Consider the following 13,020-nt stretch of genomic DNA (forward strand, 5'->3'; position numbering starts at 1 on the left):
CATACTCTAGTTGAGGTGATAAAGCCTAGATCCACCAAAAATATCACATCAGCAGCTTGCCAGTAGAGAAGATGAGATGTCAGGTTTCATTTTTGATAAAGGGTAATCAGTCTACCCCCACCCACCCACCCCCACCACAAGCTTTTGCCTGCTTCACTATTTCAGTTCTTTAGTACCACTGCCCTGGTAAATGAGTTGGTTAGGCTAGGAACATTGATTTATTGGAATGGACCTATGTTTCCATCACTCTGTGTTAAAAATAAAACGTGTTGGTGCCTAGGACTGTCATAAAGAACCCCAGGGTAGAATAGATGACAAGCCACGTGAGATGAGTAGGTAACTGACTGAGATGTCAGAGGTGGGTCAGGGAACAATTCACCTTGAAAAGTGATGTTTGAACTGTGCTTGGAAGGATGGATAGAATTCTCTCTGGGGAAAAGTGTGAGCACAGAGGGGAAAAGTGAGGAACCACAGCACGACTTGACATGTGTACCTTATTGTAGTTCATCCTCCCAAGAGTCTAATGAGGTGAGTCCCGCTAATAGCTCCATTCTGCATTTGAGGAAACTGAATTCAGTGGGGTTGAGTTCCCTGCCCACAGACATACTGCACCAAAGTGGTCAAGCCAGACTCAGACACTGGCTGTGTGACTTTGAAACCCTCTCTCCTGCCCTACAGAGTTCTATGCAGGGGGCTGGGTTTGATAGAATTGGAAAGTAAACTTGAATTCACTGAAATCAATAAGCTAGTGCATTTATAAAAATAGAATTGGAGCTCTTTTCTAATTTTCTAGCCCTTTCGTTTGCTTTCATTTGACTGAGTTGTGTAGTTATTTTTGCCTTCACTTTGAAAGTGAAATCTCTGCAGGATGGGGAGGCGCTCACATGACTGACAACTCCAGTTGCATTCAAAGTGCCGGTCAGCTATTCCCAATGTCTGGCTTCTGAAAGAAAACACTCTTCTTTGAGGAGAGATTAAGAGAATGTGGTCAAAAAATGGGAGAACTTGTAGAAAGGGACCATAAGAAAATACATATGATAAATATTACTTTGGTTTTCAACATGCATATCAACAGAACACATATAGTTCCTTGTTCCAGAGTTCCTGCAAAAATTGGAAGTGGGTGGTCTTCAGCATTTTCCTAAGAGGAGTTCAAGTGATAAATAGAAAAAATGCTCCAAGTGCCCCCAAAGAATGGCTTAAGGAGAAATAGAAACAAAACTCAAAAGAAGGAACCATGATATTTTTCAGAGTAGATACAAAGATGCTTAATAATTTACTTCATTGCAGGATCCAATATAACACTTGAAAGCTTCAATAAATAAGCATAATGGGTTCCCTTTAAAAAATGTATTGGTTGGCAATTTATTTACTCATGTATATGCACCTTATGGTATGTGACATGTTGCCTTTCCTCTCTTCAAGGAAAATTGCTCTATAGGAGGCAGGAGGCTTTAATTAATGCTGGCAGCTATGGCCAGAGACTCTTTCCTTCCCATAGTTAATTTCTCTCATTCTGCATAGCCCTCTAGGTCTATCTTTCTTTTCATCTTTCTTTTATTTTTCTCTCTTCTCTGTTTCTTCCTCTCATTTCTTTTTCTATCCTTCACTTTTTTCTTGTTTATCTCTTTTCTTTCCTTCCTCTTTCTCTATTCTAGGTTTTCTTCTTGCCTTTCTTTCTCCTTCCTTCCATCTCTCCCTCCCTCCCTCTTTTCCCTTCTTCCTTCTTTTTCTTCCTTCTTACTCATTCATTCACACCTCAACAAATGTCAACAAATCTGGCCCCAAGAGATCCCAATTGCGTGGGGGGAATCATATAGGAAACTAGGCTGTGGTATTACTGGTATGATAAATGATGTCTGTAGGAAATTTGAAGCACGTAAGTGATCTGTAAGTGACAATTAATATAAACTTTCTATAAAGCAATTTGAAAGCAAAGCTTCCAAAGTGGACATACACACTGGCCCAGTAATTCTACTTTGGGGAATCTATCTTAAATGATGGAGGAAAAAATTAATCTCTGAATATGGAAGAAGCTTTATGCAAAAGATATTTATCATAACAATATTTATTACAATAAACAAAAATAATTCAAATATGCTTTTCAAAAGCTCTAAGTTGTTTAAAAAACAATGGTGCGTCTACTCAATAAGGTCAGTTCTCTAAGGTAGGGATTGAAGGAGGATTCTAGAAAGGCTTCCTGTAAGAGTTGACAAGCACAATTTTGGGTCAATAAACAAATAATTGCTCCAGAAACAGCATTAACAATCTTAAGTAACTGCCAAGGGGTCTGTATTATGTAGGTGTTTTAACATGCTTGTCTTTTACTATTTATCGAACACCTACTATGTGGCACTTTGCTTGATTTTCAATTTCTACTTGGGCATATCTAATGTTAAAGTCTCCCAGGAATTCTGAGAGGTTGGTATGAGAATCATTATTTTAAATGTCAGGAAGATGAAGCTCAGAGAAAAGAAACCACTTGCCCAAGTTCAAACAAAAAAGTCGTGATGGTGGGATTTAAGCCCAGGTCTCCTTATTCAAAGTCTGGTGCTTGTTTCAGTCTCTTGGCTGACATGATGAGATTTCTACATTGGCACATAATGGAGTATGCAAAACTCAGAAGCATCAGATACATCTGGACTTTTCACTTTCATGCATTGGAGAAGGAAATGGCAATCCACTCCAGTGTTCTTGCCTGGAGAATCCCAGGGACAGGGGAGCCTGGTGGTCTGCCATCTATGGGGTCGCACAGACTTGGACACGACTGGAAGTGGAGAGGATGCTTTTTCCTAGGCTTTTGCGTTCATTTGTTTCCCATTTGGGAAAAGGCTCCACACCATTCTTATGAAGTCAGTAGTGCTCCTCTTTGGAAAGCCCAAATTGACACAGTAGTTGTGAAATGTAGTTATTAAGACGTTATTAAGACAGTAGCTTCCTGTTGTGAAATCACAGCAATGTCTGCTCACTGTGGTTAGTCCAAAGGGCTGGTCAGGGCTGCAGTGCACGGTAACCTTCATTGAACTGGATATATTGGCAGTTTGCACCAGAGGTAGTCTCAGCTGCATTGAGGGAGGTCACGTTTAAAACACCATCTCTCCCTGTCAATGCCACTTGGCCTAATCACACGCTGTCACCAAAGAGAAATGACTACAGTGATAGATCTCTTGGCAGTTTCCAAAGCATGTCTATGTACATTTGGATTCTCACAATAATCTTATAAAGTAAGACCAAGCAAGCTTCAGTACCTTTGCTTGAGAGATGAGGAAATTGAACTCTGCTGAATGCAAATGCTATGGCAGTGCTGTAAATGGGTGCTTTCATTTTGGACAGTAATTTGGACACCTGTTAACAGCAACTTAGGGCTTCCCCAGTGGCTCAGTGGGTAAAGAATCCTTCTGCAATGCAGGAAACTCAGGACATGCGTGTTTGATCCCTCAGTTGGGAAAATTCTCTGGAGGAGGGCATGGCAACCCACTCCAGTATTCTTGCCTGGAAAATCCCATGGACAGAGGAGCCTGGCGAGTCACAAAGAGGTCCATAAGGTCGCAAAGAGTTGTACATGATTGAAGTAACTGAGCACACACACACACAAACAGCAACTTAAAACTACACGTGTTCTTCCACCCCAGTAATTCCACTTTGGAGAAACTGTCCTATGGAAAGAATACAAAAATAAACAAATAGCTATGCACTCAGAGACAATTATAACAATATTATCTGAAACAACAATAACTAGAAACCACCACCATGTCAACACCTTTTAGAAGAAATTAGATCATGAGAGAAGAACCCCCACGGAAGAGATTTGATGTTGTTGTTGTTGTTCAGTCACTAGGTCCTGTCTGACTCTCTTGCTATCCCATGAACTATAGAGCCTACCAGGCTCCTCTGTCTGTGGGATTTCCCCAGCAAGAATACTGGAGAGGATTCCCTTCTCCAGGGAATCTTCCCAACCCAGGGATCAAACCTGAGTCTCCTGCAATTGCAGGCAGGTTCTTTACCACTGAGCCACCAGGAAAGTCCCACGAATGAGATTAGTGCTGTATAAGAGACCCCAGAGAGCTCTCCAGAGCTCTTCCTGCCACATAAGGACACAATGAAAAGTCAGCAGTCTGCAACCTGAAAGAACCTGATGATGCTGGTACCTCGATCTTGGACTTCCAGCCTGCAGAACTGAGAGAAATAGTATAGATTTCTGTGGTTTATAAGCCACCCCGTTGATGGTATGTTTGTTACAGCAGATTGAACTAAGGCAATATCTCTGTAAGACAATGAATATTATTACAGCTGAAGCCGAGGCATAGTAGCTTAACTTGGTCTCAGTCTGTAAATGGCAGAGCCGGGCTGCAAACCCAGGCTTCCTGGTTTCTGAGCCCACACTCTCCCACACTGCCCTGCTAGTCTCTCTCTGACATCTGAGAACCACAAAGTACGTGCTTAACTAGGTTTCCAGTTTTTTACCCAGATCATCTCATTTCATTCTCCCATTAGCACTACGAGGAATATACTACAATGATTCCTATTTTTGCAGATAAAGAAGCTGGTGTCTGAAGAAATTAAGTTCTTTGCTCAAGATCCCACAACCCTGATGCAGGCAGGCCGACTTCTGGGTCCTTGTATTTGACAGCTACAATAAACTGCCCGCTTCTTTTCAGTATTCTTTTGCATCTTTTCCTAAATGCTCTTACAATGAAGGTGTTTTTTATTATGATTTCAATTAAATGTTCACCGGCTGCCTTTTCTTGTAACTAGAGTTTTACTGGAACACAGCCAAGCCTATTCATTTACATATTACCTATGGCTGCTTTTGCTACAAAGGCAGAGTTGAGTGAGAAACAGACTCTAGATCCACAAATGCTAAAATGTTCACTATCTGGCCGTTGATAGAATAAGTTTGCTGACCCATGATTTTAATCCTCAGTGAGCTTGTAAAGGTAACAAGGGAATCCTGGTTTCCCAACCATCAATTTCTTGAAGGCAGTAGGAAGGAAGGAAGTGAGGAAGCATGGTCTCTATGTACATTTGTAGGTGTGACATAGTCATGCCCCAAACCTGCAGCTCTCTCTTCTCTCTGACTAGGTCAGACTAGCAAAATCTAGAACAAACGCTGTGACTAGCACTCTGGTTTCTTCTCTAAACCATTCCATGAAGGCCTGAACAATCGTAAAAGGGGCAATGACTGCCTCTGGGGTCTTTTGTAAATTGCCAACATTAAAACCACTTTGAATGACTCAGCTAGGTCCACAGGATTAAAAAAATTTGAGCAGACAAGTGAGAACTGAGAGTTTTAAAGAACATTCCAGTCATTTCAGAAGTTTCCAGAAACAGAAACTCAGTAAATAGGAAGACATGCCCTTTAGAACTAGAAGAGTCTTTCTGTGGCAGTGGGCCTTGGGGGCATTCCAGCTTGGGATGGGGTGGGGTAATATTTGGCAGCCCCTGACATTGAAACAAAGTGTCCAGGAGGCGAAAGTATGTCCAAAACAGCCTCAGGACAGTGAAGCAAAACTACAGGGAACTGAAAAACTGATGACAGTCAGGGTTTATGCTCAATCAGTCTCTTCCTCCTGGGCTAGGGCTGTTCTTATAAACACAGAAGGAAGTTTAGGGAGATCTAAAGAAGTAAGACCAGTCCATTCTGAAGGAGATCAGCCCTGGGATTTCTTTGGAAGGAATGATGCTAAAGCTGGAACGCCAGTACTTTGGCCACCTCATGTGAAGAGTTGACTCATTGGAAAAGACTCTGATGCTGGGAGGGATTGGGGGCAGGAGGAGAAGTGGACGACAGAGGATGAGATGGCTGGATGGCATCACTGACTTGATGGACGTGAGTCTGGGTGAACTCCGGGAGTTGGTGATGGACAGGGAGGCCTGGCGTGCTGCGATTCATGGGGTCGCAAAGAGTCGGACATGACTGAGCAACTGATCTGAACTGAACTGAAAGAAGTAAGAAGAAAAACACCTTTTGAATACTTCTGTATGTTTCACGTACTATGCTGGATTGTTCTCTTATGACATTGTTGGTGCTGTCTTTAATTTAGAGATGAGGAAACTGAGGCTCAGAAAGACCAAAGAACTTGCTTAAGATTATACATCTAATAATAATAATGATGATTACTTAATGCTACATGGTATGGTGGCTTGAAGATGGATTCCAGACCCAACATTTCTAGGGTTTGTATCTCAACTCTGCCTCTTTCCTTGAATATATCACTTGACTATGGTTCATTTTCTTCATCTGCTAAGTAGGGATAGCATTTGCACTTACCTTGAGCAGTCATAAGGAGTTAATAAGTTAATTAATTTGTACAGTGCTTAGGACACTTTTTGACACATAGTATAATTTAAGTGTTTAAATTAAAACTACATGCCAGGCAGTGTCCTAAGTACTTCTTATACATTATTCATAGATTCCTAACAACAACTCTATAGAATAAGTTCTCCCTCATATTATAAGTGAAAAATCTAAGACCCAGACAAACAAGTGATTTTTTTCAAATGGAAGAGCCAAGAGGCAAATGTAAACAGCCGAATTCCAGAGCTGACAGCTTTAACCATGTTGCTACGCTGTTTTAACCTGGTGAGCAGTAGAGATCTATCGTTTCCCATGCTCGTGACCTTGGTGTTTTCTCACGTGGCACCTTCTTTGGTGCTGCAGCTCTGTTTGAGCATGTGCTCCATCAGTGGAGATCCAAATGGTCCCAAGCCTCAGACTCTGGCTCACTTGCCAGGTCACTTTCCATTTCCTGTCTGGGTTTGCCTTGTGCCTGGATCTGAATTCAAGGGCTCTCTCTTTCTCATCAACTCTCAGTGGCTACTAGTGGAGAGAGACTTTGCTCAGGATAGTTTCCGGATGGGCCTTTTCAATGCCTTCAATGTACTCTAAAAAGGATATTGTCCAGTATGGGAATCTGGCCAAAAGACTATATAGTAAAGTAGAGAAGACATGCAGTTGGATTCTTAGGATGAGGCTCAAGATCTGAATATTAGTTTGCTCAGGCTGCCATAACTACATACCACAGACTGGCTTAATTAAACCACAGAAATCTACTCCTCAAAAATCTGGAGGCTGGAAGTCCAAGGTGCTGGCAGGGTTGGTCCCTTCTGTGGTCTCTCTGCTTGCATATGGCTATCTTCTCCCCGTCTTCACGTGGTTTGTCTGTGTGTCTGTGTCCTGATCTTCTCTTCTTATGATGACACCAGTCATATTGGATTAGGGCTCATCCACGTGACCTCATTTTACCTTGTGTGTGTGTGCTTAGTCATGGCTGACTCTTAGTGGCCCCATGGACTGTAGCTAGCTGGGCTCCTCTGTCCGTGTAATTTTTCAGGCAAGAATACTGGAATGGTTGTCACTTCCTACCCCAGAGGATCGTCCCAATCCAGAGATCCAACTGATGTCTTCTGCGCATCTCCTGCTTTGGCAGGTGGATTCATTATCACTAGAGCCACCTGTCCTTTTAATCTTAGCTACCTCTTTTCAGTCGTGTCCGACTCTGTGCGACCCCATAGATGGCAGCCCACCAGGCTCCCCCGTCCCTGGGATTCTCCAGGCAAGAACACTGGAGTGGGTTGCCATTTCCTTCTCCAATGCATGAAAGTGAAAAGTGAAAGTGAAATCACTTAGTCGTGTCCGACTCTTAGTGACCTCATGGACTGTAGCCCACCAGGCTCCTCCATCCATGGGATTTTCCAGGCAAGAGTACTGGAGTGGGGTGCCATTGCCTTCTCCGAGCTACCTCTTTAAAGAAGCCCTATCTTGGAATACAGTCACATTCCATGGTATTAGATATTAGGACTTCAATATTTGAACTTTGGAGAGACAGAATTCAGTTCATGACAGCCAAGTTCCACCACATTTTAGCTGCATGGCTTTGGGCAAGACATAGAATTGCTCCAGTCTTTAATTTTCCTCCCTCTGTAAAATGAAACAAGAGAAAAACCTACCTCATCAGAAGATTGTTGTATAAAGCAACTGTAACAACACTGGGACCTGCAAATTTATTTTGCCTCCCAAGCCTATAAAAAACATAGAGATAATGGTAATACATGCAGAATACCTATCCAATTTTAAACATTGTACTTTAATAGGGACATTGGCAAATTGGAGTTGCAAATTTGAGAGGAACCAGAATCATGAAGGCAATGGCACCCCACTCCAGTACTGTTGCCTGGAAAATCCCATGGACAGAGGAGCCTGGTAGGCTGCAGTCTGTGGGATGGCTAAGAGTCAGACACGACTGAGGGACTTCACTTTCACTTTTTACTTTCATGCATTGGAGAAGGAAATGGCAACCCACTCCAGTGTTCTTGCCTGGAGAATCCCATGGACGGAGAAGCCTGGTGGGCTGCAGTCGATGGGGTCGCACAGAGTTGGACACGACTGAAGCGACTTAGCAGCAGTAGCAGCAGCAGAATCATGAAGGATCTGGAATAGAGGACACAGAAAGAACCATTAAGTAAACCAAGACATTTAGTTAAAAAAAAAAAAAAGATGAGATGGGGAAGGAGAATGCAGACAGTCATGTTAAAATACTTGTACAGTGCTATGTTGAAAGGGGAATGGAATTTGTCTGTTTGGTTCTGGAGAGGAGATTCAATGACAAAAATGTATAGGGACTAATATCTGAGCCCAATAATGAGGACAGTTTCTAACAGAGCATCCAAAGTTGAGGCACTGTTTCCTTTCTCAGAAAGTATAAGACCCAGGTGCTTTGCTGAGCATCTGCTCTGTCAAACATGATGTTACGAAATTTCGCATAGAGTGGAGAAGAGAGAATCAATCCTGCACTGGTTAGGAGGTTGGAATAGCTAGTGTCTGAAGTTTCTTCAATTTTGAGGATCTGTCTCCCATAAACTATATTGCCTATGTGGAAGGAAAACTTACGCAAGCAAATTTTAGTTAATGGAGTTATCTTAGAAGGAAGCAGAGATGCTCATGAAACTTCCTACAAAAAGTATAAATTTCTTTTAAGGAACTGGGACTGGAAACTAAAATGTTTTCAAAGATAGAAGCAATTTCTCTCCCTTCCTTACTGATCGTGGCTCTCAAATGCTGCCTTTAGCCCCAGATTCCAGCTCATATTTCAGGTCCAGCATATTCAGCTGATTGGCCAGAATTTCTGACTTTTAAGTCCAAAGGAACTCAGCTCCAGTAGAACCATGCTTGCTTCAGTGATCTATGGCAAAGGCAGGATGGCATGGAAGGAGTCCATGGGTCAGGGAGCTGTTGTGGCCCATCCTTGTAAGAATGAGTCAAAGCTTTCAGAACACAGGGCTGGTACCTGCCCTAAATCATGGTTATGGGAGGATTTCTCAAATACCTGGATAGAGACTTTTGACTTCCTCTTCTCTTAGAGATTCTGTTTCCATCGGTATTGGGTAGGGTTTGGAAGTCTATATTTTTTAATTGTTCTCCTTGGTGATGCTAATATGAAATTGTGTATTATATTATATTATTATATTGTGATTCTGTCCTTCATGCTGCTAACTTCATTTCCCATTTTCTCCTTACATGTGGAGAAAAGGGAGCCCTCCTACACTATTGGTGGGAATGTACATGGTTGTAGCCACCATGGAGAACAGTATGAAAATTCCTTTAAAAACTAAAAACAGAGTTACCACGTGATCCAACAATACCACTCCTGGGTATATATCCGGAAAAGACAAAAGATAATTCAAAAGATACATGCATCTCATTGTTCATAGCAGCATCATTTACAATAGCCAGACATAGAAATAAACTAAATGTCACTGACAGATGAATGGATACAAAGGATGTGGGGGCGGTGTGTGTGTGTATGCAATGGAATACACACACACAATGGAATATTACTCAGTAATAAAAAAGAATGAAATAATGCCATTTGCGGCAACATGGAGAGACCTAGAGATTATCATACTAAGTGAAGTCAGACATAGAAAGACAAATATCATATGATATCACTAATACGTGGAATCTAAAAAATTAATACAAATGAGCTTATTTACAGAAGAGAAATAGATTCACAAACACAGAAAATAAGCTTATGGTTACCAAAGGGGAAAAGCAGGGGAGGAATAAATTGGGAATTTGGGATTAACAGATATATACTATTGTATATAAAATAGATAAACAACAAGGACCCACTGTATAGCACAATTAGTCAATATTGTCTAATAACTTTTAATGGAAAGAATCGGAAAAAAGAATATATATATATGCATATATATGTGTGTATAACTGAATCATTTTGTTGTACACCTGAAACATTGCAAATCATCCACCAGCTATATACTTCAATAAGAAAACACACACCTTTGCCTCATAGAAATGTATTTATGCCTCTCACATAACATCTGTTATATTATCCTTACTCTGTCTTATAACCCTAACTTAGCTATATGTTCCTGAAGGGCACAGATTATTTCTTTCAGATCTTGCCAATTCTACAGCATTTACCACAGCGCCAACATGGCTCTAATTTCCCATAGAATCAATATGGTTCTGAGAACCAACAATAAGCTACGTTAATAAGATGTTTCTTACCTCCCCAACCAAGGCAGGGAAACCCACTCCAGAAATGCCTAATTGTTCTGTGATTCGACATAGCTGGGTTAGTCAGGCTGGGATGAGGGTGATTAATTACAAGCGGCATGCTGTGCTGCCCCAGAGGCTGGTAGCCTATGTTACACAGTCAATTAGCTACCAGACACAATCTTCTAGGTTTTTATTTATTACCGGGTATGTCTGAGCAGTGAATCCTGTGAGGCAGAGAACAAGTGAGGGTATCTGTCACCGCGCGCCTCCAGGCAGAAAAACCAGAGAGTTGAGGGGGGGGGCACTGGGGACCCCTGAACAGAGGCCATGCCCTCCAAGTCAGGCAGCTGGAGAGGTTCCAGGTCCTGCCATCCACAGCTCTCAGTACACAAGACAAGGAAGAGTTAAACAAATTCAGTTCAACTGGAGTGTGCCAGACACCAAGGAGGCCCTGGGGTAGAAAACACAAAAAAACTAAGATTTGTGCATGAGAAGACAACGAGCTGGTGGGTGAGGAAGAGGCATGCGCTAGAGAAAAGAGAGATGGCCATGAACTCCTGAAGTAGCTCTCCCTGGCCTTAGTAGATGGGTTGTAGATGAGAAATCAAAAGACAGCTCATGAGCACTGTGGATCATCGTTATTAGAAGGCTGAAGAACATCACTTCTGACAAAGGTGATCTGGAAGGAGGTGGAATGCCAGCCAGACTTGGAGAATGAAAGGAAGAGCATTGTAGGAAAGAGGGGGCGAAAGAAAAGTTAAGCCTCGTAGACACCTCCTCTCATCGTACTTGATGTTGTTGAAAGACAGGGTTACATAATGGAAACACCCTGGATACCGGGGCCAGATTCAACCTGACTTTGAAAGTCCTGGGCTCTGTCACTTACCTTGAGCTAATCTCTTACCCATCTGGGGCTGTTTCCTAACCTGTGAAAAGGGAAAAAGATTTATCTCAATGTGTGGTTATGAAGACAGATTGAGATAATCATGGATGTGGAACACCTGGTTGATTCTCAAAAAGTGATAATTTGTGTTATTATTACTGCTGTTCAAAACAGACTCAAAAAGCTGGCTTACCCATTCCACTGTTGAGAATGAGGGAAAACATGTAATTTATCCAAGATTACAAACTGGTAAACAGCAGAGCTGAAATTTAAACTCATAATCTGATTCCAAAGTGCATGTCTTCCCCAGTACATCTTAAAGAGAATGGGAAACACAGGGAATATTTAAGGGAAAACGAGTACAAAAGGTGTGCTTGTACATGCTAAAAAGTTAGTATACTCACCACTGGCTTCCTGCCCACCTTTGAACTCCCTGCCCACCTCTGCCCTCATCTCCTGTACCTCTCCCTGTCACTTCCTCTGGCCTTGCTTCCTCTGGCTTCTGTTTATTCCTGCCATCCTTATGCCCGAGGATCCAGGGCAGCTTGGTAATATCTTGGAGAGCTTTTCCCCTTCCTAATAAACTGAGCAGAGCCCCTGGTAGAATTTTCGAGACCTCAGAGACTAGAGACACAAGCTCTGTAATGTCACACTTAACCATTTTCTCCACAAGGGGACCCCATACCAACAGAGAAATGGGGAGAATAGAGTTAAGAACCAGTTTCTGAGAGGGCTGGGGACCAACAGCTGTTTTTTTTTTTTTTTTTTTTTGATCCTGGAGTCCAGTGACAACATCCATTTCCTCCGACTGGACTCTTACTGTGATGAATTATCTTTGTGATGTCCACTCACGACCATTTGCAATTTTGCTCCAAATAAGCTTCATCCATCCACACTTCCATATGATACCTGTGTCCACTGGTGTTTGACACTTGGAACTGGGAGTCAATTTCTCTCTAAGAGGCTCCTCAACTTCCAAGTAGTGTCATGGTATAGATCATGCAGTTACATAGGTACACCTTCTAGTCACCCCTGAATATCAGTTCCAGTGTAGCTGTTTCCCTGTTGCAGTATTATTACTACTGTTACTCTTTTGGGTACCAATCCTACAAGCCAGTTTTCTTAGTTAGGAAGCCCAGATTCTTCTTTTTTCCTTCCTCTCCTCCTCTTCATCTGTACCCACCTTCTCATCCTTCTTCCTCTTTTAGGAGTAATTATATCTCTAGGTCTTCCAGAAAGAAATCCTTGCCATTTCCTCCAAAATTATAATAGCTAACTTTGAGCTAAATACTCAATCACTAAACCAGGACTTAAAAGAAACTTAGAACTAAACTCCCCCAAAGTGACCTGGAACACTCCTCTGCGACCTGGAACACTCTGACATGGGGATGTTGACCGGAAACTCTTGTGTTACAGCAATGGTTCTCAAAGTCTAACATGCATTAGAATTACTCAGTTTCTAAAATGCCTACCATGTTCCCTGGGGATGTTGATACTGCTGGTCTGGGGACCACTTTGAAAACCACTTTTTTAGAACATCTCTCTGCTTCTGCATTGCTGAAGTTTAGCCAGTTTCTCAGGTGGGCTCAGTGGTAAAGAACTTGCCTGAAAATGA

This window comes from Bos taurus, chromosome 15 (assembly GCF_002263795.3).
Source record: "Bos taurus isolate L1 Dominette 01449 registration number 42190680 breed Hereford chromosome 15, ARS-UCD2.0, whole genome shotgun sequence".
Classification (NCBI taxonomy): domain Eukaryota; kingdom Metazoa; phylum Chordata; class Mammalia; order Artiodactyla; family Bovidae; genus Bos; species Bos taurus.